The sequence below is a fragment of the Triticum aestivum genome, chromosome 5A (assembly GCF_018294505.1).
Source record: "Triticum aestivum cultivar Chinese Spring chromosome 5A, IWGSC CS RefSeq v2.1, whole genome shotgun sequence".
Taxonomy (NCBI): Eukaryota; Viridiplantae; Streptophyta; class Magnoliopsida; order Poales; family Poaceae; genus Triticum; species Triticum aestivum.
The window spans coordinates 290,372,810-290,396,123 of NC_057806.1; positions in this window are offsets into that span (position 1 = coordinate 290,372,810).

Genomic DNA, 23,314 nt, shown 5'->3' on the forward strand with positions numbered 1-23,314 from the left:
ACATATCATAGGTGCCTATCTGACCCACTGACGAGCTGACACGTGTTTCGTCCGGCCAATAAGAATTTTACACGTGGAAATTTCCCATTGGTCGGGGCTATTAACGGGTTATCGGATCCAAAACCCGACCCGATAGCTTAACGGCGTTCCGTTACGGTGCATGCCACGTGTCGGTCACCCTTGACGAAAGCACTTCTGTGACGCGCGATTTATCTTCATGGAAGTGGACACTTCCGTGATGATAATTTTGGTAATGTCATGGAACACTTCTATGACAGCACAGGTATGACTATCTTGATTCTGTCATAAATTTGTCATGGATGTACATGCATGACAAAAAACGCGACCTACTGTGACAAACACGTATCATCACGGAAGTGTATTTTTTTGTAGTGAGGCTGCTGCCGCCGTCCATAAGGACTCGAGTGAGGTGAAATCCGTCGATGATGGGGTCTAGGACCAGTGTAGCGGATCTGCCATGACGGATACTAGTGGGGTGGTCCCTGCGATCAAAGGTGATCGGACAAGCGGACCATGGATTGAACTTTGGGGCGACGGGCTCCATCGCATAGACGTCCCTTAGTGCACGCTTTCGTTCCCTCTTAGGAATGTGGGTTACGTATATCATGTTCACCATCTTCACTTGTGGGGGAAACCCCTTTTGTCCTCCTATGTTCGACGGCCGGGGATCCTCCTCGTCATCACTATGCAGCCCCTTGTCCTTGTTTTTGGCATTTAACTTGCCGGCCTGCTTGAACACCCAGCATTCTCTGTTGGTGTGGTTGGCTGGCTTATCGGGGGTGCCGTGGATTTGACACGAGCGATCCAGTATGTGATCCAAACTGTACAGAGCCGGAGTACTTCTTTTGAATGGCTTTTTCCACTGACCGGATCTAGAGCCTATGAATCCGGCATTGACTCCCATATCTTTGGTGTTATCGCCGTTATTGCGGCGCTTTGGTCTGTTACGACGTGGTCTGCTGTTGGCATCTTTGGTATCCGAAGTGCCCGGATTCCTTGATGTGTTGTTGCTGCGAGCCAGCCAGCTATCCTCGCCCGTGCAAAAGCGGGTCATGAGTGTCGTGAGGGCTGCCATAGACTTTGGCTTCTCTTGGCCGAGGTGGCGGGCAAGCCACTCGTCACGGATGTTGTGCTTGAATGCCGCTAGGGCCTCTGCATCCGGACAGTTGACAATTTGTTTTTTCTTAGTCAGGCACCGCGTCCAGAATTGTCTGGCTGATTCCCCTCGCTGCTGAGTTATATGGCTCAATTCATTAGCATCCGATGGTCGCACATAAGTGCTCAGAAGTTGTCAAGGAATGTGTCTTCCAAGTCCTCCCAACTACTAACGGAGTCTGCTGGCAAGCTATTCAGCCAATGCTGAGTTGGTCCTTTGAGTTTTAGTGGGAGGTACTTGATGGCATGTAGATCATCACCACGAGCCATGTGGATGTGAAGGAGGAAATCCTCAATCCATACAGCGAGATCTTTTGTACCATCATATGATTCGATATTTACGGGTTTAAAACCCTCCGGGAATTCGTGATCCATAACTTCATCAGTGAAGCATAGGGGGTGTGTGGCGCCTCTGTGCCAGGCTATATCCCGACGCAGTTCATATGAGTCTTGTCTGCTGTATTCGGCCCGGCCGGATTTACCTGTGGTGTATCCGGCGCGACGATCATCGTCCCGTGTTGGCGCACGCACCCGTGACCCGTATATTGACCTTGCGAGTTTTGCCTTACTATCCAATACGTCTCGTAGGTCCTGTGTGTTGCTCCGGGCCTTGGTATTTTTGGTTGAGTGGTGGCGGGGCGCGGGCTGAACTTCGGGCTGAAATGCCTCTCCGGCTCGGCCACGCCGTGGCCGGTCAGCCACATCGTACACTGGTGATGGAGGTTTCAATGCTTCCTTCTTGAGGTGAGGTAGCAACCTGCGTTTTGGGTAACTCTTAGAGGGGCGCTCGAGTTTGAATTCCTCGGCCGCAAGGACTTCGGTCCATCTATCTCCTAGCAAGTCTTGATCAGCTTGAAGCTGTTGTTGCTTTTTCTTCAGGCTATTTGGTGTGGCCATAAGCCAGCGCTTCAAGCGCTCCTGCTCGACGGGATCCTCATGCACGATAAATTCTTCGTCGCCGAGGCTTGCCTCGTCTTCGGAGAGAGGCATGTAATCGTCCTCCTCCGGTTCTCCATCTGCTGCCTGCTCTGGAGGGCTAGCGTGTTCATCCTCCGGCTCTACATCGTGCTGGAGGGGATTGTGGTTGTCTTCGGCACTATTCAGAGTGTTACTGTCTCCTATGCCGGTATCACTACTTTTGCTATGGCGGGACTTAGAGTGGCGCCGCTGACGTCGACGCTTTGGTTGCTTCTTGGAGGGGTCATCCTCCGCTGTCTCGTCACCATTGCCTTCTTTGGGGATATCCACCATGTATATATATCATATAATGAGGTGGCGGTCCAGCGCCCTGTGGGCGGTGGTTCCTGTTCGTCTCCTGCATTGTCGTCCATACCGTCGATGTCTTCGGAGTCGAAGTCGAGTATGTCGGTTAAATCGTCGACAGTGGCTACAAAGTGGGTGGTGGGTGGGCAGCGAATTTCTTCGTTGTCCGCATCCCATTCTAGCCGGACATAGTTCGACCAAGGTTCTCCTGACAGGGAAAGAGACCTTAATGAATTTAACACATCGCCGAAAGGCGAGTGCTGAAAGATATCCACGGAGGTGAATTCCGTGATCAACGCCCAGTCGGATTCGATGAGCACGGATGTAAGCGGCTCGGAGACCGTGGCCAGAGATGAATCCAGTGGTTCAACGACACGGCTCTCGTAAGGGATGAAGTCAGTATCCGGCTCTATCGCCACTGAGAGTGCGGCCTCCATGGCAGGCTCTATCCCTCAGCTCTCGGATGGCATGATTCGCTCCGGATTGACGGCCGGAGTAGTTGCATATGCGATCTCCCGAATATTGTCCGACGGCAGAGTTACGTCGTGACTGTGCGGCGCACCTGGCATGGCCTCGAATACGTCGAAGATCAAGTCTCCGCGGATGTCGGTGGTGTAGTTTAAGTTTCCGAACCTGACCTGATGGCCAGGGGCGTAGCTCTCGATCTGCTCCAGATGGCCAAGCGAATTGGCCCGCAGTGCAAAGCCGCCGAATACGAAGATCTGTCCGGGGAGGAAAACCTCACCCTGGACCGCATCGTTACCGATGATCGAAGGGGCCATCGAGCCTTATGGTGACAGTATTGTGGAACTCTCAATGTACGCACCAATGTCGGTGTCAAAACCGGCGGATCTCGGGTAGGGGGTCCCGAACTATGCGTCTAAGGCGGATGGTAACAGGGGCAGGGGACACGATGTTTACCCAGGTTCGGGCCCTCTTGATAGAGGTAATACCCTACGTCCTGCTTGATTGTTCTTGATGATATGAGTATTACAACAGTTGATCTACCACGAGATCGTAGAGGCTAAACCCTAGAAGCTAGCCTATGGTATGATTGTCTGTTGTCCTACGGACTAAACCCTCCGGTTTATATAGACACCGGAGGGGGCTAGGGTTACACAGAGTCGGTTACAAGGGAGGAGATCTACATATCTGTATTGCCAAGCTTGCCTTCCACGCCAAGGAAAGTCCCATTCGGACACGGGACGAAGTCTTCAACCTTGTATCTTCATAGTCCAACAATCCAGCCAAAGGATATAGTCCGGCTGTCCGAAGACCCCCTAATCCAGGACTCCCTCAGATAAGCATAGAAACGAGCGAGGAGAGTGTGTCCACGTACCGTCGTAGACCGAAAGTGGAAGCGTTTAGTAACGCGGTTGATGTAGTCGAACGTCTTCGCGATCCAAGTATCGAACGCACGACACCTCCGCGATCAGCACACGTTCAGCTCGATGAAGTACCTTGAACTCTTGATCCATTTGAGGCCGAGGGAGAGTTCCGTCAGCACAACGACATGGTGACGTTGATGATCAAGTTACCGACGTAGGCCTTCGCCTAAGCACTACAATGATATGACCGAGGTGTGTAACTATGGAGGGGGCACCGCACATGGCTAAAAGATCAATTTATGTGTTCTAGGGTGCCCCCTGCCCCCGTATATAAAGTAGGGAGGGGGAGGCTGGCCGGCCAGGCTAGGGCGCGCCAAGAGAAGGGGAATCCTACTAGGACTCCAAATCCTAGTAGGTTTCCACCTAAAGGAGAAGAAGGAAGGAAGGGAGAGGGGGGCCGCGCCCCAACCCCTTGTCCAATTCGGATTGGGCTGGGGGTGGGGGCGCCACCTCCTCCTGGCTGCCGCCTCTCCTTCCCAACAAGGCCCACTAAGGCCCATCAACTCCCCGGGGGGTTCCATTAACCTCCCCGTACTCCGAAAAATACCCGAACTTCTCCGGAACTATTCCGATGTCCGAACAGAGCCTTCCAATATATCAATCTTTATGTCTGAACCATTTCAAGACTCCTCGTCATGTCCACTATCTCATCCGGGACTCCTAACAAACTTCGGTCATCAAAACACAAAACTCATAATGCAAATCGTCATCGAATGTTAAGTGTGCGGACCCTACGAGTTCGAGAACTATGTAGACATGACCGAGACACATATCCGGTCAAACCAATAGCGGAATCTGGATGCTAATATTGGCTCCTACATATTCTATGGAGATATTTATCAGTCAAACTACATAACAACATATGTTGTTCCCTTTTTCATCGGTATGTTACTTGCCCGAGAATCGATCATCGGTATCATCATACCTAGTTCAATCTCGTCACCGGCAAGACTCTTTACTCATTCTGTACTGCGTCATACCATGGCTAACTCATTAGACACATTGTTTGCAAGGCTCATAGTGATGTGCATTACCGAGAGGGCCCATAGATACCTCTCCGATACACGGAGTGACAAATCCTAATCTCGATCTATGCCAACTCAACAAACACCGTCGGAGACACCTGTAGAGCATTTGTATAATCACCCAGTTATGTTGTGACGTTTGATAGCACACAAGGTGTTCCTCCGGTATTCGGGAGTTGAATAATCTCATAGTCTGAGGAACATGTATATGTCATGAATAAAGCAATAGTAGAAAAACTAAACGATCATTATGCTAAGCTAACTGATGGGTCTTGTCCATCACATCATTCTCTAATGATGTGACTCCATTCATCAAATGACAACACATGTCTATGGCTAGGAAACTTAACCATCTTTGATTAACGAGCTACTCAAGTAGAGGCATACTAGGGACACTCTATTTATCTATGTACTCACACATGTACTAAGTTTCCGGTTAATACAATTCTAGAATGAATAATAAAAAATTATCATGATATAACGAAATATAAATAACAACTTTATTATTGCCTCCAGGGCATATTTCCTTCAGTCTCCCACTTCCACTAGAGTCAATAATCTAGATTACTGTAACATCCCAAAATTCTAAATTTTGGAATGTTATATTAAGTAAATAGTTTTGATTGTTTGTTTGATTGATTGATTGAAAGTGAGTGAAACTGAAACTTTTGAAAGTTAAATGAGAGGAAATAAAAGGACTTTCCCAAACTTTCTTTTCTGCACTTCCGATCTCCATGAATTCAAATTCTTTTCAAAATACAAAACCCCAGAGAGAATATGACATGACTTCTTCCATTTAATTAAATGAAAGGGGTATTTGAAAATATTTGAATTTCATTTGGAATTATTTTCAAATTCAGAAACTTTAAGAAACTCAATGATTTTCATGAGAGAAGATAAAATGACTTCTTCAAAACATATGAAATATGAGTTGGAAGTTTAAAAAGGATCAAATTCAAAGTCCTTTTGAAATTATTTTCAATCTGGAGTTATTTGGGTTTTATTCAAATTATTTTTCTCCAAAATAAAAATATATGGAAAATAAGGTAACATGATTCCCTACATCAGAAAATAGGAGATAAATAAATTTGAAATCATTTTGGTATTTTTAAAATGATTTTATTGGATTTTAGTAGGGCAGTAGCACTCTTTGAATTATTTGATTTTTTCTCGATTTTATATGACTTGACAAAAATATTCCCGTTGTAGAAACTCTATTTCTGAAAATTTTGATATATAATATGCGCATATATTATTTTATTTTATTTTCATTATACGGTTTTCCTTCTGTTTCTATTTAAAAAATAATTGTACATGTGGTACATAATTATTTACCGCCCACATGCGTAGCATAGTGGCAGCGGGCGCCTCACTTTTTTTCTCCTAAATGGGCCAGGCCCAGCCAGCCTTTTCATTTATTTACTTAGGCCGGATTTTGTTTTGTTTTAAAAAAAACTACGGCGCGCGGCCGGCGGAGGCCTTTATGCCCGTGCGAGGCGTTTAGCTTTTTCTTCTCTGTTTCATTTATTTTCGTCTACGTTTGGTCCCACATTGTCTATCCTTTGACCTCTAAACCTCTTTTCCACTTATAAATATAGACCCGTAGAGCCTCCAAAAAAATCATCCGATTCGGGTTAAATCAATATTTTGGTTTGACTAGATTCATTAAAGAAAAATATGTTTCTCCTCTCCGGCGGGACTTCTGTAAATTGTCTTCTCTCTCCGAAGTCTTTTTTTCTCTACCATATAAAGGTATCTTTCTTCATATTTTTTTATACTCCCGTAGCTTATTACTTCTAGTACGGTAGAATAATTGGATTTCCAATTAGTCTCTGTATTTATACATGAGACCTAAAATTCTTTTAGCGGTAACTATTTTTCTTCCGTAAAAAAGCTTGGCCCTGATTTTTCAAATAGCGATAACTTTTTACTCGTTCATCCAAATTAGATGAAATCAGCGCCTATAGTTTTGTCTTGTTTTCACCTATCCAGTGAACCTGCCACATCAACTTTTTGAAATTTTCAAATTTCGAAATTTGTTCAGATTCATATTCAAACTTCTTTTGATCATAACTTGTGTTTCGTAGCTCCGTCTGAGTTGATTCTTTTTGCAAATCGGAGCTCTTGACCTAAATTTTCTGATAAGGCCAAATTCACTTAATTTTGGTACTGTTAGAAATTGTTTTATGTTGCCAGAGTTATTTGCTTGGTTTTGATGTTTTTCGAATTGTCTTCTTCGTTCCTTTCGATCTTTTGAGTGATTGCTTTTGTGTGGTTACTATTGCTTGCTCACGATAGATTGAACGGAGTGTGACGAGTAGAACTATCAGGAGTTATGAGTGTGAATCATCTTCATCAACAGTACAATGCAAGTAACACTTTGATCATACCCCTTTACTACCCAGTTTTATTGCATTAGATCAATCCTCAAACAATTGCATGATTAGGATCTGGTTAATATGTGGGTTTGGGGAAGTAGATGAGGTAGTACCTATTGTCCTGTTTATTACCAAACCTTTGGGAGTTACTTCTACCTTGTTTATATTGCTATGCTATGCTCGTAGACGTGGTTTGGGTTTGAGTGTATTCATGACAAATGTGAGTATTGTTAATTAATGGTTAACTTAAGGTGGCAACTTTAATACACATCTGGGTGGATTGAGGCACCTGGGGAACCCAGTGTTGCCTGTATTTTTTGGAAATCCCGGGGTAGCGTGTGATTCTCCTATGGACTGCCACCCAGGCTCAAAGGTATCATAAGATTATTCATGCTAGAAACTTCCGTGTGTAGCCACATGCCATTATGGGCTCTGGCATAGTTGAGTAAGTTGTGGGAAACCTTTCCATGATGGGCTAGTAGAAGTAGGGGATTGTAGGTGTACAGGCCTATCTATCGGTTAAGGGGACCTCTTCGAAAAGACTGTGTCTCGGTCATCCATTTCTCAAACATTATGTAGTGTGAGAAATCCAACGGAGGAGATCGAGTCTTGTGGGGAAAAGTGCACAAACCTCTGCAGAGTGTACAAACTAATCATGGTTAGCCGTGTCCCCGGTTATGGACATTTTGAGTATCTAGTTCTTGGATTATCATGTGGATCTCATCACTCTTAATATAATTTGATTGGGTTTAAAGATGATGCTTAATTGGGATTGAGTTGGGTGAACCTTCTCAATGTTTAACAACCACCATGATAGTTAAATAAAATTTATTCCTTTGATGTAGGGAAAATTGGCTTTTCGCAAAAACATTATAACCATAGAGCCTTTCCACCAGCCAAATATGCATGTAGTGATTGCCCTTATTCATCATTATCCTATGGTGTGAATTTGCCAGTATATTCAATGTACTGACCCTTTGTGGCTGCAACGTCTCATGTTGCAGGAATCTTACGATGAGTAAGTGATACGTTAGGGTTACGATTTCTACACTCAACTTTGCCGGTGGTGTTGATGGGAATCCACAACCTTGTTGTTACTTCCGCTATTTGGATTGAGGTAATAGTATTTTATGCTATTTTATACATGTGATTTACCTCTATTATAAATCCTCGAGTACTATGTGTGTCAGCATACCGATCCAGGGATGACACTTAAGAACAGAGACTTGACCGTCTGAGGTAAGGTCGCTACAATTACATTGTAATTATTCTAACACCCATGGAGTCTTGGTGCTGATCATGTTTTGCTCGTGAGAGAGGCTTAGTCAACGGGTCTGCAACATTCAGATCCGTATGTATCTTGCAAATCTCTATATCTCCCTCCTTGACTTGATCGCGGATGGAATTGAAGCATCTCTTAATGTGCTTGTTTCTCTTGTGAAATCTGGATTCCTTTGCCAAGGCAATTGCACCAGTATTGTCACAAAAGATTTTCATTGGACCCGATGCACTAGGTATTAAACCTAGATCGGATATGAACTCCCTCATCCAGACTCCTTCATTTGATGCTTCCAAAGCAGCTATGTACTCCGCTTCACACGTAGATCCCGCCACGACGTTCTGCTTAGAACTGCACCAACTGATAGCTCCACCATTAAATAAAAATACGTATCCGGTTTGTGACTTAGAGTCATCCGGATCAGTGTCAAAGCTTGCATCGACATAACCGTTTATGACGAGCTCTTTGTCACCTCCATAAAGGAGACACATATCCTTAGTACTTTTCAGGTATTTCAGGACGTTCTTGATCGCTGTCCATTGATCCACTCCTAAATTACTTTGGTACCTCCCAGCCAAACTAATAGCAAGGCACACATCAGGTCTGGTACATGCTACCTCTTGAGCATGTGTTGGTTTTCCCTTGAAGAGGAAAGGGTGATGCGGTAAAGTAGCGTAAGTATTTCCCTCAGTTTTTGAGAACCAATGTATCAATCCAGTAGGAGACTACACGCAAGTCCCTCTTACCTGCACAAACAATCAAGAACCTTGCAACCAACGCAATAAAGGGGTTGTCAGTCCCTTCATGGCCACTTGCAAAAGTGAGATCTGATAAAGATAATAAGATAAATATGTTTGTTATTTTTGTTGTATAGATTGAAAAGTAAAGATTGAAAAATAAATGGCGACAGAAATAACTAGTTAACGGGAAAGTAATGTAATCGAGAATAGACCCGGGGCCATAGGTTTCATTAGTGGCTTCTCTCAAGATAGCATAATCTACGATGGGTGACCAAATTACTGTCGAGCAATTGATAGAAAAGCGAATAGTAATGAGAATATCTAGGCATGATCATGTATATAGGCATCACGTCCATGACAACTAGACCGAAACGATTCTGCATCTACTACTACTACTCCACACATCGACCGCTATCCAGCATGCATCTAAAGTATTAAGTTCATAAGAACAGAGTAACGCATTAGGCAAGATGACATGATGTAGAGGGATAAACCCAAGCAATATGATATAAACCCCATCTTTTTATCCTCGATGGCAACAATACAATATGTGCCTTGCTGCTCCTGCTGTCCCTGGGAAAGGACACCGCAAGATTGATCCCAAAGCTAAGCACTTCTCCCATTGCAAGAAAGATCAATCTAGTAGGCCAAACCAAACTGATAATTCGAAGAGACTTGCAAAGGTATTTAAAACATGCATATAAGAATTCAGAGAAGAACCAAATATTGTTCATAGATAATCTTGATCATAAACCCACAATTCATCGGATCTCGACAAACACACCGCAAAAAGAATTACATCGAATAGATCTCCAAGAGAATCGAGGATAACCTTGTATTGAGATCCAAAGAGAGAGAAGAAGCCATCTTGCTAATAACTATGGACCCAAAGGTCTGTGGTAAACTACTCACACATCATCGGAGATGCTATGGTGTTGATGTAGAAGCCCTACGTGATCGATTCCCCCTCCGGCAGAGCGCCGGAAAAGGCCCCAAGATGGGATCTCACGGGTAGAGAAGGATGCAACGGTGGAAATAGGGTTTCGTGGTGCTCCTGGATATTGTCGGGGTATATGGGTATATATAGGCGAAAGAAGTAGGTCGGTGGAGCTGCGAGGGGCCCACGAGGGTGGGGGGCATGCCTGGCCCCCCTGGGCGCGCCCTCCTACCTCGTGGCCACCTTGCTGCTTGCTTGACGTCGACGCCAAGTCTCCTGGATCATGTTTGTTCCAAAAAAGATCCTCGCGAAGGTTTCATTCCGTTTGGATTCCGTTTGATAATCCTTTTCTGTGAAACACTGAAATAGGCAAAAAAAAACAGCAATTTACACTGGGCCTTTGGTTAATAGGTTAGTCCCAAAAATAATATAAAAGTGTATAATAAATCCCATTAGACATCCAAAATAGATAATATAATAGCATGGAACAATCAAAATTTATAGATACATTGGAGACGTATCAAGCATCCCCAAGCTTAAGTCCTGCTCGTCCTCGAGTAGGTAAATGATAAAATCAGAATTTTTGATGTGGAGTGCTTCCTAACATAATTTTCAAAGTAATTCTTTTTATCGTGGCATGAATGTTCAGATCTGCAAGATTCAAGATAAAAGTTTAATATTGACATAAAAATAATAATACTTGAAGCATACTAACTAAGCAATTATGTCTTCTCAAAATAACATGGCCAAAGAAAGTTATACCTACAAAATCATATAGTCTGGCTATGCTCTATCTTTACCACACAAAATATTTAAATCATGCACAACCCTGATGACAAGACAGGCAATTGTTTCATACTTTTGACGCTCTCAAATTTTTTCAATCTTCACGCAATACATGAGCGTGTGCCATGGATATAGCACTATAGGTGTTATAGAATGGTGGTTGTGGAGAAGACAAAAAAGGAGAAGATAGTCTCACATCAACTAGGCGTATCAACGGGCTATGGAGATGCCCATCAATAGATATCAATGTGAGTTAGTAGGGATTGCCATGCAATGGATGCACTAGAGCTATAAGTGTAAGAAAGCTCAAAAAGAAACTAAGTGGGAATGCATCCAACTTGCTTGCTCAAGAAGACCTAGGGCATTTTGAGGAAGCCCATCATTGGAATATACAATCCAAGTTCTATAATGAAAAATTCCCACTAGTATATGAAAGTGACAACATAGTAGACTCTCTATCATGAAGATCATGGTGCTACTTTGAAGCACAACTGTGGTAATAGGATAGTAGCATTGCCCCTTCTCTCTTTTTTTCTCATTTTTTTATTTGGGCCTTTTCTCTTTTTTATGGCCTCTTTTTCTTTTCTTTTTTTCTTTTTTCGTCCGAAGTCTCATCCCGACTTGTGGGGGAATCATAGTCTCCATCATCCTTTCCTCACTAGGACAATGCTCTAATAATGATGATCATCACACTTTTATTTACTTACAACTCAAGAATTACACCTCGATATTAGAACATAAATATGACTCTATGTGAATGCCTCTGGTGGTGTACCGGGATATGCGATGAATCAAGAGTGACATGTATGAAAGAATTATGAATGGTGGCTTTGCCACAAATACGATGTCAAGTACATGATGATGCAAGGCAATATGACAATGATGAAGCGTGTCATAATAAACGGAACAGTGGAAAGTTTCATGGCAATATATCTTGGAATGGCTATGGAAATGCCATAATAGGTAGGTATGATGGCTGTTTTGAGGAAGATATATGGTGGGTTTATGGTACCGGCGAAAGCTGCGCCGTACTAGAGAGGCTAGCAATGGTGGAAGGGTGAGAGTGCCGATAATCCATGGACTCAACATTAGTCATAAAGAACTCACATACTTATTGCAAAAATCTATTAGTTATCAAAACAAAGTACTACGTGCATGCTCCTAGGGGGATAGATTGGTAGGAAAAGACCATCGCTCGTCCCCGACCGCCACTCATAAGGAAGACAATCAATAAATAAATCATGCTCCGACTTCATCACATAACGGTTCACCATACGTGCATGCTATGGGAATCACAAACTCTAAAACAAGTATCTCTAAAATTCACAACTACTCAACCAGCATGACTCTAATATTACCATCTTCATATCTCAAAACAATCATCAAGTATCAAACTTCTCATAGTATTCAATGCACTTTATATGAAAGTTTTTATTATACCCATCTTGGATGCCTATCATATTAGGACTAATTTTATAGCCAAACAAAATTACCATGATGTTCTAAAAGACTCTCAAAATGATATAAGTGAAGCATGAGAGATCAATAATTTCTATAAAATAAAACCACCATCGTGCTCTTAAAAAGATATAAGTGAAGCACTAGAGCAAAATTATCTAGCTCAAAAGATATAAGTGAAGCACATAGAGTATTCTAATAAATTCCGATTCATGTGTGTCTCTCCAAAAGGTGTGTACAGCAAGTATGATTGCCGTAAACTAAAAAGAAAAGACTCAAATCATACAAGACGCTCCAAGCAAAACACATATCATGTGGTGAATAAAAATATAGCCTCAAGTAAAGTTACCGATGGACGAAGACGAAAGAGGGGATGCCTTCCGTGGCATCCCCAAGCTTAGGCTTTTGGTTGTCCTTCAATTTTACCTTGGGGTGCCATGGGCATCCCCAAGCTTAGGCTCTTGCCAATCATTATTCCAAAATCCATCAAATCTTTACCCAAAACTTGAAAACTTCACAACACAAAACTCAACAGAAAATCTCATGAGCTCCGTTAGTATAAGAAAACAAACCACCACTTCAATGTACTGTAATGAACTCATTCTTTATTTATATTAGTGTTAAACCTACTGTATTCCAACTTCTCTATGGTTCATACCCCCCCCCCCCCCCGATACTAGCCATAGATTCATCAAAATAAGCAAACAACACACGAGAAACAGAATCTGTCAAAAACAGAACAGTCTGTAGTAATCTGTAGGTTACGAATACTTCTGTAACTCCAAAAATCCTACCAAATTAGGAAGACCTAAATACTTTGCATATTGATCTACTGCAATTGGAATCAGTATTTTATAGCTCTCTGGTTAAAAATTAAAATTATTCTCATGAGCGCATACTTTCTGTTTTTTTCCAGCAAGATCAAACAACAATCATCCAAGAGGATCCTAAAGGCTTTACTTGGCACAAACACTAATTAAAACATAAAAAACACAATCATAGAAGAGGATAGATTTATTTATTACTAAACAGAAGCAAAAAGCAAGAAACAAAAATAAAATTGGGTTGCCTCCCAACAAGCGCTATCGTTTAATGCCCCTAGCTAGGCATAAAAACAAGAATAGATCTAGGTATTACCCTCTTTGGTGTTAGGAAAGAAAAGAGAATATTTCTTATCTATAGCATTTATCCTTATATTTTGAGAAAGAACATGGCCATTAATGGTGGAAGAAAGATTAAGCACGCTACGAAAGTTTGCATCTAAGCTAGCCTTCATCTCTTTGATAAGTTCATTTTGATAAAAGCACAAAAGAGAGGTGGATTCAACCTTCTCACTCATAGGGTGGCCAAATATAGTTTTTATCTTTTCATAGGTATCTATGGAATCCCCCTCAAGAAAACCTTCTTCAAAAATAGAATCCAAAACTTGCTTGAACGAAGAGGGTAAGCCAACATAAAAGCTTTTTAGGTATATCTCAATTTGATATTGGGGCACATAGCTAGCTCGGATCCTTAATAACCTATCCCAAGCGTCTTTCAAAGACTCATCAAGATAATAACGAAAGATTTTGGGATCATCTTCATCGAAATTATCCAAACTCTCATTGATAACCCTGGTAGGTCTCTCCATAGCATCATTATTTAAGAGCTTAGAAAGGACAGAGGGTCTATCCAAAGTTCTCGAACTCGGGAGAAAAGCATTACCCCTGTTTGATTCGGCCATGGCGAAAGAAAGGCAAACGGGAAAAGGACGAATGGAAAAGAGGGCGAATAAAACGGCAAGGGTGAAGTTGGGGAGAGGAAAACAAGAGGCATTTGGCAAATAATGTAATGCGAGGGATAAGAGTTTGTGATGGGTACTTGGTATGTCTTGCATTTGCATAGATCTCCCCAGCAACGGCGCCAGAAATGGCTAGTTGTCAGGAGATCAAATCTCGACTTGACTTGGTGCAAATCTCCCCGGCAACAATGCCAGAAATCCTTCTTGCTACCTCTTGAGCATGCGTTGGTTTTCCCTTGAAGAGGAAAGGGTGATGCAGCAAAGTAGCGTAAGCATTTCCCTCAGTTTTTGAGAACCAAGGTATCAATCCAGTAGGATACTACAAGCAAGTCCCTCGTACCTGCACAAACAATCAAGAACCTTGCAACCAACGCGATAAGGGGGTTGTGAGTCCCTTCACGGCCACTTGCAAAAGTGAGATCTGATAAAGATAATAAGATAAATATTTTTGGTATTTTTGTTATATAGATTGAAAAGTAAAGATTGCAAAATAAATGGTGACAGAAATAACTAGTTAACGGGGAAATAATATAATGGAGAATAGACCCGGGGGCCATAGGTTTCACTAGTGGCTTCTCTCAAGATAGCATAATATACGGTGGGTGAACAAATAATTGTCGAGCAATTGATAGCAAAGTGAATAGTTATGAGAATATCTAGGCATGATCATGTATATAGTTATCACGTCCGTGACAAGTAGACCGAAACGATTCTGCATCTACTACTATTACTCCACACATCGACCGCTATCCAGCATGCATCTAGAATATTAAGTTCATAAGAATAGAGTAACGCATTAGGCAAGATGACATGATGTAGAGGGGTAAAATCAAGCAATAGGATATAAACCCCATCTTTTTATCCTCGATGGCAACAATACAATACGTGCCTTGTTGCCCCTGCTGTCACTGGGAAAGGACACCGCAAGATTGAACCCAAAGCTAAGCACTTGTCCCATTGCAAGAAAGATCAATCTAGTAGGTCAAACCAAACTAATAATTCAAAGAGACTTGCAAAGATATTTAAATCATGCATATAAGAATTCAGAGAAGAACCAAATATTGTTCATAGATAATCTTGATCATAAACCCACAATTCATCAGATCTCGACAAACACACCGCAAAAAGAATTACATCGAATAGATCTCCAAGAGAATCGAGGAGAACTTTGTATTGAGATCCAAAGAGAGAGAAGAAGCCATCTAGCTAATAACTATGGACCCGAAGGTCTGTGGTAAACTACTCACACATCATCGGAGAGGCTATGGTGTTGATGTAGAAGCCCTCCGTGATCGATTCCCCCTCCGGCGGAGCGCCGGAAAAGGCCCCAAGATGGGATCTCACGAGTACAGAAGGCTAGGGCGGTGGAAATAGGGTTTCGTGGTGCTCCTATATGTTTTCAGGGCATATGGGTATATATAGGCGAAATAAGTAGGTCGGTGGAGTTGCGAGGGGCCCACGAGGGTGGGGGGCATGCCAGGCCCCCCTGGGCGCGCCCTCCTACCTCGTGGCTGCCTCGTTGCTTCCTTGACGTCCACTCCAAGTCTGCTAGATCATGTTTGTTCCAAAAAGATCATCACCAAGGTTTCATTCCGTTTGGATTCTATTTCATATTCCTTTTCTACGAAAAACTAAAATTGGCAAAAACAACAGTTTGCACTAGACCTTTGGTTAATAGGTTAGTCCCAAAAATAATATAAAAGTGTATAATAAAGCCCATTAAACATCCAAAATAGATAATATAATAGCATGGAACAATCAAAAATTATAGATACGTTGGAGACGTATCAGTACACAGCATTGCATACATGATAGAACCTATGGCTGAGGCATAGGGAATGACTTTCATTTTCTCTCTATCTTCTGAAGTGGTCGGGCATTGAGTCTGACTCAACTTCACACCCTGTAACACAGGCAAGAACCCTTTCTTTGACTGATCCATTTTGATCTTCTTCTAAACTTTATCAAGGTATGCGCTTTATGAAATTCCAATTAAGTGTCTCGATCTATCTCTATAGATCTTGATGACCAATATATAAGAAGCTTCACCGAGGTATTTCATTGAAAAATTCTTATTCAAGTATCCTTTTATGCTATTTAGAAATTCAGTATCATTTTCGATCAACAATATGTCATCCACATATAATATCATAAATGCTAGGGAGCTCCCACTCAGTTTCTTGTAAATACATGCTTCTCCAAAAGTCTGTATAAAACAATATGCTTTGATCACACTATCAAAGCGTATATTCCAACTCCGAGAGGCTTCCACCAGTCCATAAATGGATCGCTGGAGCTTGCACACTTTGTTAGCACCTTTTGGATCGACAAAACCTTCTGGTTGCATCATATACAGCTTGTCTTCAAGATATCCATTAAGGAATGCAGTTTTGACATCCATTTGCCTAATTTCATAATCATAAAATGCGGCAATTTCTAACATGATTCGGACAGACTTAAGCATGGCTACGGGTGAGAAGGTCTCATCGTAGTCAATTCCTTGAACTTGTCAAAAACCTTTCACAACAAGTCAAGCTCCCTAGACAGTAACATTACCGTCAGCGTCAGTCTTCTTCTTGAAGATCCATTTTTTCTCTATGGCTTGCCGATCATCGAGCAAGTCAACCAAAGTCCACACTTTGTTCTCATACATGGATCCCATCTCAGATTTCATGGCCTCAAGCCATTTTGCGGAACCTGGGCTCATCATCGCTTCCTCATAGTTCATAGGTTCGTCATGGTCAAGTAACATGACCTCCAGAACAGGATTACCGTACCACTCTGGTGCGGATCTTACTCTGGTTCACCTACGAGGTTCGGTATTAACTTGATCAGAAGTTTCATGATCATCATCATTAGCTTCATCACTAATTGGTGTAGGAATCACTGGAACTGATTCCTGTGATGAACTACTTTCCAATAAGGGAGCAGGTACAATTACCTCATCAAGTTCTACTTTCCTCCCACTCACTTCTTTCGAGAGAAACTCCTTCTCTAGAAAGGATTCATTCTTAGCAACGAATATCTTGCCTTCGGATATGTGATAGAAGGTGTACCCAATGGTCTCCTTTGGGTATCCTATGAAGACACATTTCTCCGATTTGGGTTCGAGCTTATCAGGTTGAAGCTTTTTCACATAAGCATCGCAGCCCCAAACTTTAAGAAACGACAACTTGGGTTTCTTGCCAAACCATAGTTCATATGGTGTTGTCTCAACGGATTTCGATGGTGCCCTATTTAACATGAATGCGGCCGTCTCTAAAGCATAACCCCAAAACGATAGCGGTAAATCAGTAAGAGACATCATAGATCGCACCATATCTAATAAAGTGCAGTTATGACGTTCGGACACACCATTATGTTGTGGTGTTCCGGGTGGCGTGAGTTGCGAAACTATTCCACATTGTTTCAAATGAAGACATAACTCATAACTCAAATATTCACCTCCACGATCAGATCATAGAAACTTAATATTCTTGTTATGATGATTTTCCACTTCACTCTGAAATTCTTTGAACTTTTGAAATGTTTCAGACTTATGTTTCATCAAGTAGATATACCCATATCTGCTCAAATCATCTATGAATGTCAGAAATAACGATACCCGCCGCGAGCATCAACACTCATCGGACCACATACATCAGTATGTATTATTTCCAATAAGTTTGTTGCTCGCTCCATTGTTTCGGAAAACGGAGTCTTAGTCATCTTGCCCATGAGGCATGGTTTGCAAGCATGAAGTGATTCCAAAAGCCCATGAGCATGGAGTTTCTTCATGCGCTTTACACCAATATGACCTAAACAGCAGTGCCATAAATAAGTTGCACTATCATTATTAAACTTATATCTTTTGGCTTCTATACTATGAATATGTGTATTACTACTATCGAGGTTCAATAAAAATAGACCACTCATTAAGGGTGCATGACCATAAAAGATATTACTCATATAAATAGAACAACCATTATTCAATAATTTAAATGAATAACCGTCTCGCATCAAACAAGATCCAGATATAATGTTCATGCTTAACGCTGGCACCAAATAACAATTTTTCAGGTCTAAAACTAATCTCGAAGTTAGATGTAGAGGTAGCGTGCCGACCACGATCACATCGACTTCGGAACCATTTCCCACGCGCATCGTCACCTCGTCCTTAGCCAATCTTCGCTTAATTCGTAGCCCCTATTTCGAGTTGCAAATATGAGCAACAGAACCAGCATCAAATACCCAGGTTCTACTACGAGCATTAGTAAGGTACACATCAATAACATGTATATCAAATATACCTTTCACTTTGCCATCCTTCTTATCCGCCAAATACTTGGGGCAGTTCTGCGTCTAGTGACCAGTCCCTTTGCAGTAGAAGCACTCAGTCTCAGGCTTAGGTCCAGACTTGGGCTTCTTCTCTTGAGCACCAACTTGCTTGCCGTTCTTCTTGAAGTTACCCTTCTTCCCTTTGCCCTTTTTCTTGAAACTAGTGGTCTTGTAAACCATCAACACTTGATGCTCCTTCTTGATTTCTACCTCCGCAACCTTTAGCATTGCGAAGAGCTTGGGAATTGTCTTATCTATCCCTTGCATATTATAGTTCATCATGAAGCTCTTGAAGCTTGGTGGCAGTGATTGAAGAACTCTGTCAATGACACTATCATCAGTGAAGATTAAATCCCAGTTGAGTTAAGTGGTTGTGGTACCCAGACATTCTGAGTATATGTTCACTGACAGAACTATTCTCCTCCATTTTGCAGCTGTAGAACTTATTGGAGACTTCATATCTCTCAATCTGGGCATTTGCTTGAAATATTAACTTCAACTCCTGGAACATCTCATATGCTCCATGATATTCAAAAAGTCGTTGAAGTCCTGGTTCTAAGCCGTAAAGCATGGCACACTGAACTATCGAGTAGTCATTAACACACGCCTGCCAGGCATTCACAATGTCTGCAGTTGCTGGCGCGGGTGGTACACCTAGCGGTGCTTCCAAGACGTAATTCTTCTAGGCAGCAATGAGGATAATCCTCAAGTTACGGAACCAGTCCATGTAGCTGCTACCATCATCTTTCAACTTAGCTTTCTCTAGGAACGCATTAAAATTCAAAGAAAAAGTAGCACTGTCCATTGATCCACAACAACATAGACATGCAAAATACTATCAGGTACTAAGTTCGTGATAAATTAAAGTTCAATTAATCATATTACTTTAAGAACTCCCACTTAGATAGACATCCCTCTAATCATCTAAGTGATCACGTGATCCATATCAACTAAACCATGTCCGATCATCACGTGAGATGGAGTAGTTTTCAATGGTGAACATCACTATGTTGATCATATCTACTATATGATTGACGCTGGACCTTTCGGTCTCAGTGTTCCGAGGCCATATCTGCATATGCTAGGCTCGTCAAGTTTAACCCGAGTATTCTGCGTGTGCAAAACTAGCTTGCACCCATTGTATGTGAACGTAGAGCTTATCACACCCGGTCATCACATGGTGTCTCGGCACGATGAACTGTATCAACAGTGCATACTTAGGGAGAAGACTTATACTTTGAAATTTAGTGAGAGGTCATCTTATAATGCTACCGCTGTACTAAGCAAAATAAGATGCATAAAGGATAAAAATCACATGAAATCAAATAAGTGATATGATATGACCATCATCATCTTGTGCCTTTGATCTCCATCTTCAAAGCACCATCATGATCACCGTCGTCACCGGCTTGACACCTTGATCTCCATCGTAGCATCGTTGTCGTCTCACCAAATATTGCTTCTACAACTATCGCCACCACTTAGTGATAAAGTAAAGCAATTACATGGCGATTGCATTTCAAATAATAAAGCAACAACCATATGGCTCCTGCTAGTTGTCAATAACTATTACAAAACATGATCATCTCATACAACAATTTATATCTTCACGTCTTGACCATATCACATCACAACATGCCTTGCAAAAACAAGTTAGACGTTCTCTACTTTGTTGTTGCAAGTTTTACGGGGTTGCTACGGGCTTCTAGCAAGAACCGTTCTTACCTACACATCAAAACCACAACGATTTTTCGCCAAGTGTGTTGTTTTAACCTTCAACAAGGACCGGGCGTAGTCAAACTCGATTCAACTAAAGTTGGAGAAACAGACACCCACTAGCCACCTATGTGCGAAGCACGTCGGTAGAACCAGTCTCATGAACGCGGTCATGTAATGTCGGTCTGAGCCGCTCCATCCTACAATCCCGCCGAATCAAAGTAAGACATGATGGTAAGCAGTATGACTATTATCGCCCACAACTCATTGTGTTCTACTCGTGCATATAACATCTACGCATAGACCTGGCTCGGATACCACTGTTGGGGAACGTAGTATTTCAAAAAGTTTCCTACGATCACGCAAGATCTATCTAGTAGAAGCATAGCAATGAGCGGGGAGAGTGTGTCCACGTACCGTTGTAGACCGAAAGAGGAAGCGTTTAGTAGTGCGGTTGATGTAGTCGAACGTCTTCGCGATCCAACTAATCCAAGTACCGAATGCACGGCACCTCCGCGATCAGCACATGTTCAGCTCAATGAAGTACCTCGAACTCTTGATCTAGTTGAGGCCGAGGGAGAGTTCTGTCAGCACGATGGCATGGTGACGGTGATGCTGAAGTTACCGACGCAGGGCTTCGCCTAAGCACTACAACGATACGACCGAGGTGTGTAACTGTGGAGGGGGGCACCGCACACTGCTAAAAGATCAACGCGTGTGTTCTAGGGTGCCCCTGCCCCCGTATATAAAGGAGGGAGGGAGAGGCCGGCTAGCCAGGCTATGGCGCGCTGGGAGAAGGGGAATCCTACTAGGACTTCAAGTCCTAGTAGGTTTCTACCTAAAGGAGAAGAGGGAAGGAAGGGAGAGAGGCCGCGCCCCCAACCCCTTGTCCAATTCGGACTGGGCTTAGGGGGTGCGTGCCACCTCCTGGCTGCCGCCTCTCCTTCCCACTAAGGCCCACTAAGGCCCATCAAATCCCCGGGGGGTTTCTGTAACCTCCAGGTACTCCGGAAAATACCCGAACTTCTCCGGAACCATTCTGATGTCCGAATATAGCCTTCCAATATATAGATCTTTATGTCTCGACCATTTTGAGACTCCTAGTCATGTCTGTGATCTCATCCGGGACTCCGAAAAAACTTCGGTCATCAAGACACAAAACTCATAATACAAATCGTTATCGAATGTTAAGCATGCAGACCCTACGGGTTCGAGAACTATGTAGACATGACCGAGACACATCTCCGATCAATAACCAATAGCGGAACCTGGATGCTCATATTGGCTCCTACATATTCTACGAAGATCTTTATCGGTCAAACTGCATAACAACATACGTTGTTCCATTTGTCATCGGTATGTTACTTACCCGAGATTCGGTCGTCGGTATCATCATACCTAGTTCAATCTCATCACCGGCAAGTCTCTTTGCTCGTTCCGTAATGCATCATCATGTGGCTAACTCATTAGACACATTGCTTGCAAGGCTCATGGATACCGAGAGGGCCTAGAGATACCTCTCCGATACACAGAGTGACAAATCCTAATCTTGATCTATGCCAACTCAACAAACACCGTCGGAAACACCTGTTGTCGGTGTCAAAACCGGCGGATCTTGGGTAGGGGTCCCGAACTGTGCGTCTAGGCGGATGGTAATAGGAGGCAGGGGACACGATGTTTTACCCAGGTTCGGGCCCTCTTGGTGGAGGTAAAACCCTACGTCCTGCTTGATTGTTCTTGATAATATGAGTAGTACAAGAGTAGATCTACCACGAGATCAGAGAGGCTAAACCCTAGAAGCTAGCCTATGGTATGATTGTATGTTGTCCTACGGACTAAAACCCTCTGGTTTATATAGACAACGGAGGGGGCTAGGGTTACGCAGAGTCGGTTACAAGGAAGGAGATCTACATATCCGTATTGCCAAGCTTGCCTTCCACGCCAAGGAGAGTCCCATCCGTACACGGGACAAAGTCTTCAATCTTGTATCTTCATAGTCCAACAGTCCAGCCAAAGGATATAGTCCGGTTGTCCGGATACCCCCTAATCCAGGGCTCCCTCAGTAGCCCCTGAACTAGGCTTCAATGATGATGAGTCCGGCGCGTAGATTGTCTTCGGCATTGCAAGGCGGGTTCCTCCTCTGAATACTTCATAGAAGATTTTGAACACGAGGATCGTGTACGGCTCTCCAAAACAAGTTCCACATACAGCCGTAGAGAGAATAATATTTCCACAAATCTGATCTGCTGAAGTACCTCGTAGCATGGTTTCACACCATAGCTAGGTCTTTATTCGAATCGTTTTTCATAACCTATCTCAGCGTGTTTAACGAGGTGGTTTCCTTGGCACGTCTTGTCGAAGCAGAGATCGTGTCCCCTTATTACGGGATTCCCATCAATACGAACGTGGGTAACCCAACCGCGCCACCAATTGCGGCGGTTGGGGGATAAGCGAGTTTTACCAGGCTGGTGGGGGCGCATAGTTTCGTCCGCCCTTATAAAGGGATAAGGTTTCACCTTCTTCTGCCCACGCCTTCTTCCTCCCTGCTCATCCATTCTTGCGCACTCGAGCTCCAGCGCCCAAGTCCGCATCCTTCTCCTCAACCCTCTCCAACATGTCCGAAGCGGGAGGCAAGTGGATGGTCTCCTCCGTCATGGAGAGAGACATCAAAAAGCTGTGCGGGGCCGGATACTTAGCCGCGGATATCGCGCACCGGCTGCCAGCCGCAGGGCAGATCGTCCCTACCCCGGAACCTCACGAAAGGGTGGTTTTCCTCCCCCACTTCGTCCGCGGACTGGGTTTCCCCTCCATCCATTCGTCCACGGCCTTATGTTCTATTACGGGCTGGACTTTCATGATCTGGCCCCAAATTTCATCCTCAACATCTTGGCGTTTATCATCGTGTGCGAGGCCTTCCTCCGCGTTCGGCCCCACTTCGGCCTGTGGATAAAGACCTTCAATATCAAGCCGAAGGTAGTAGGCGGCCAACAAGCGGAATGCGGTGGAGCCATGGTGGGCAAAATGCCCAACGTTACGTGGCTCGAGGGCTCCTTCGTGGAGACCATAAAGGG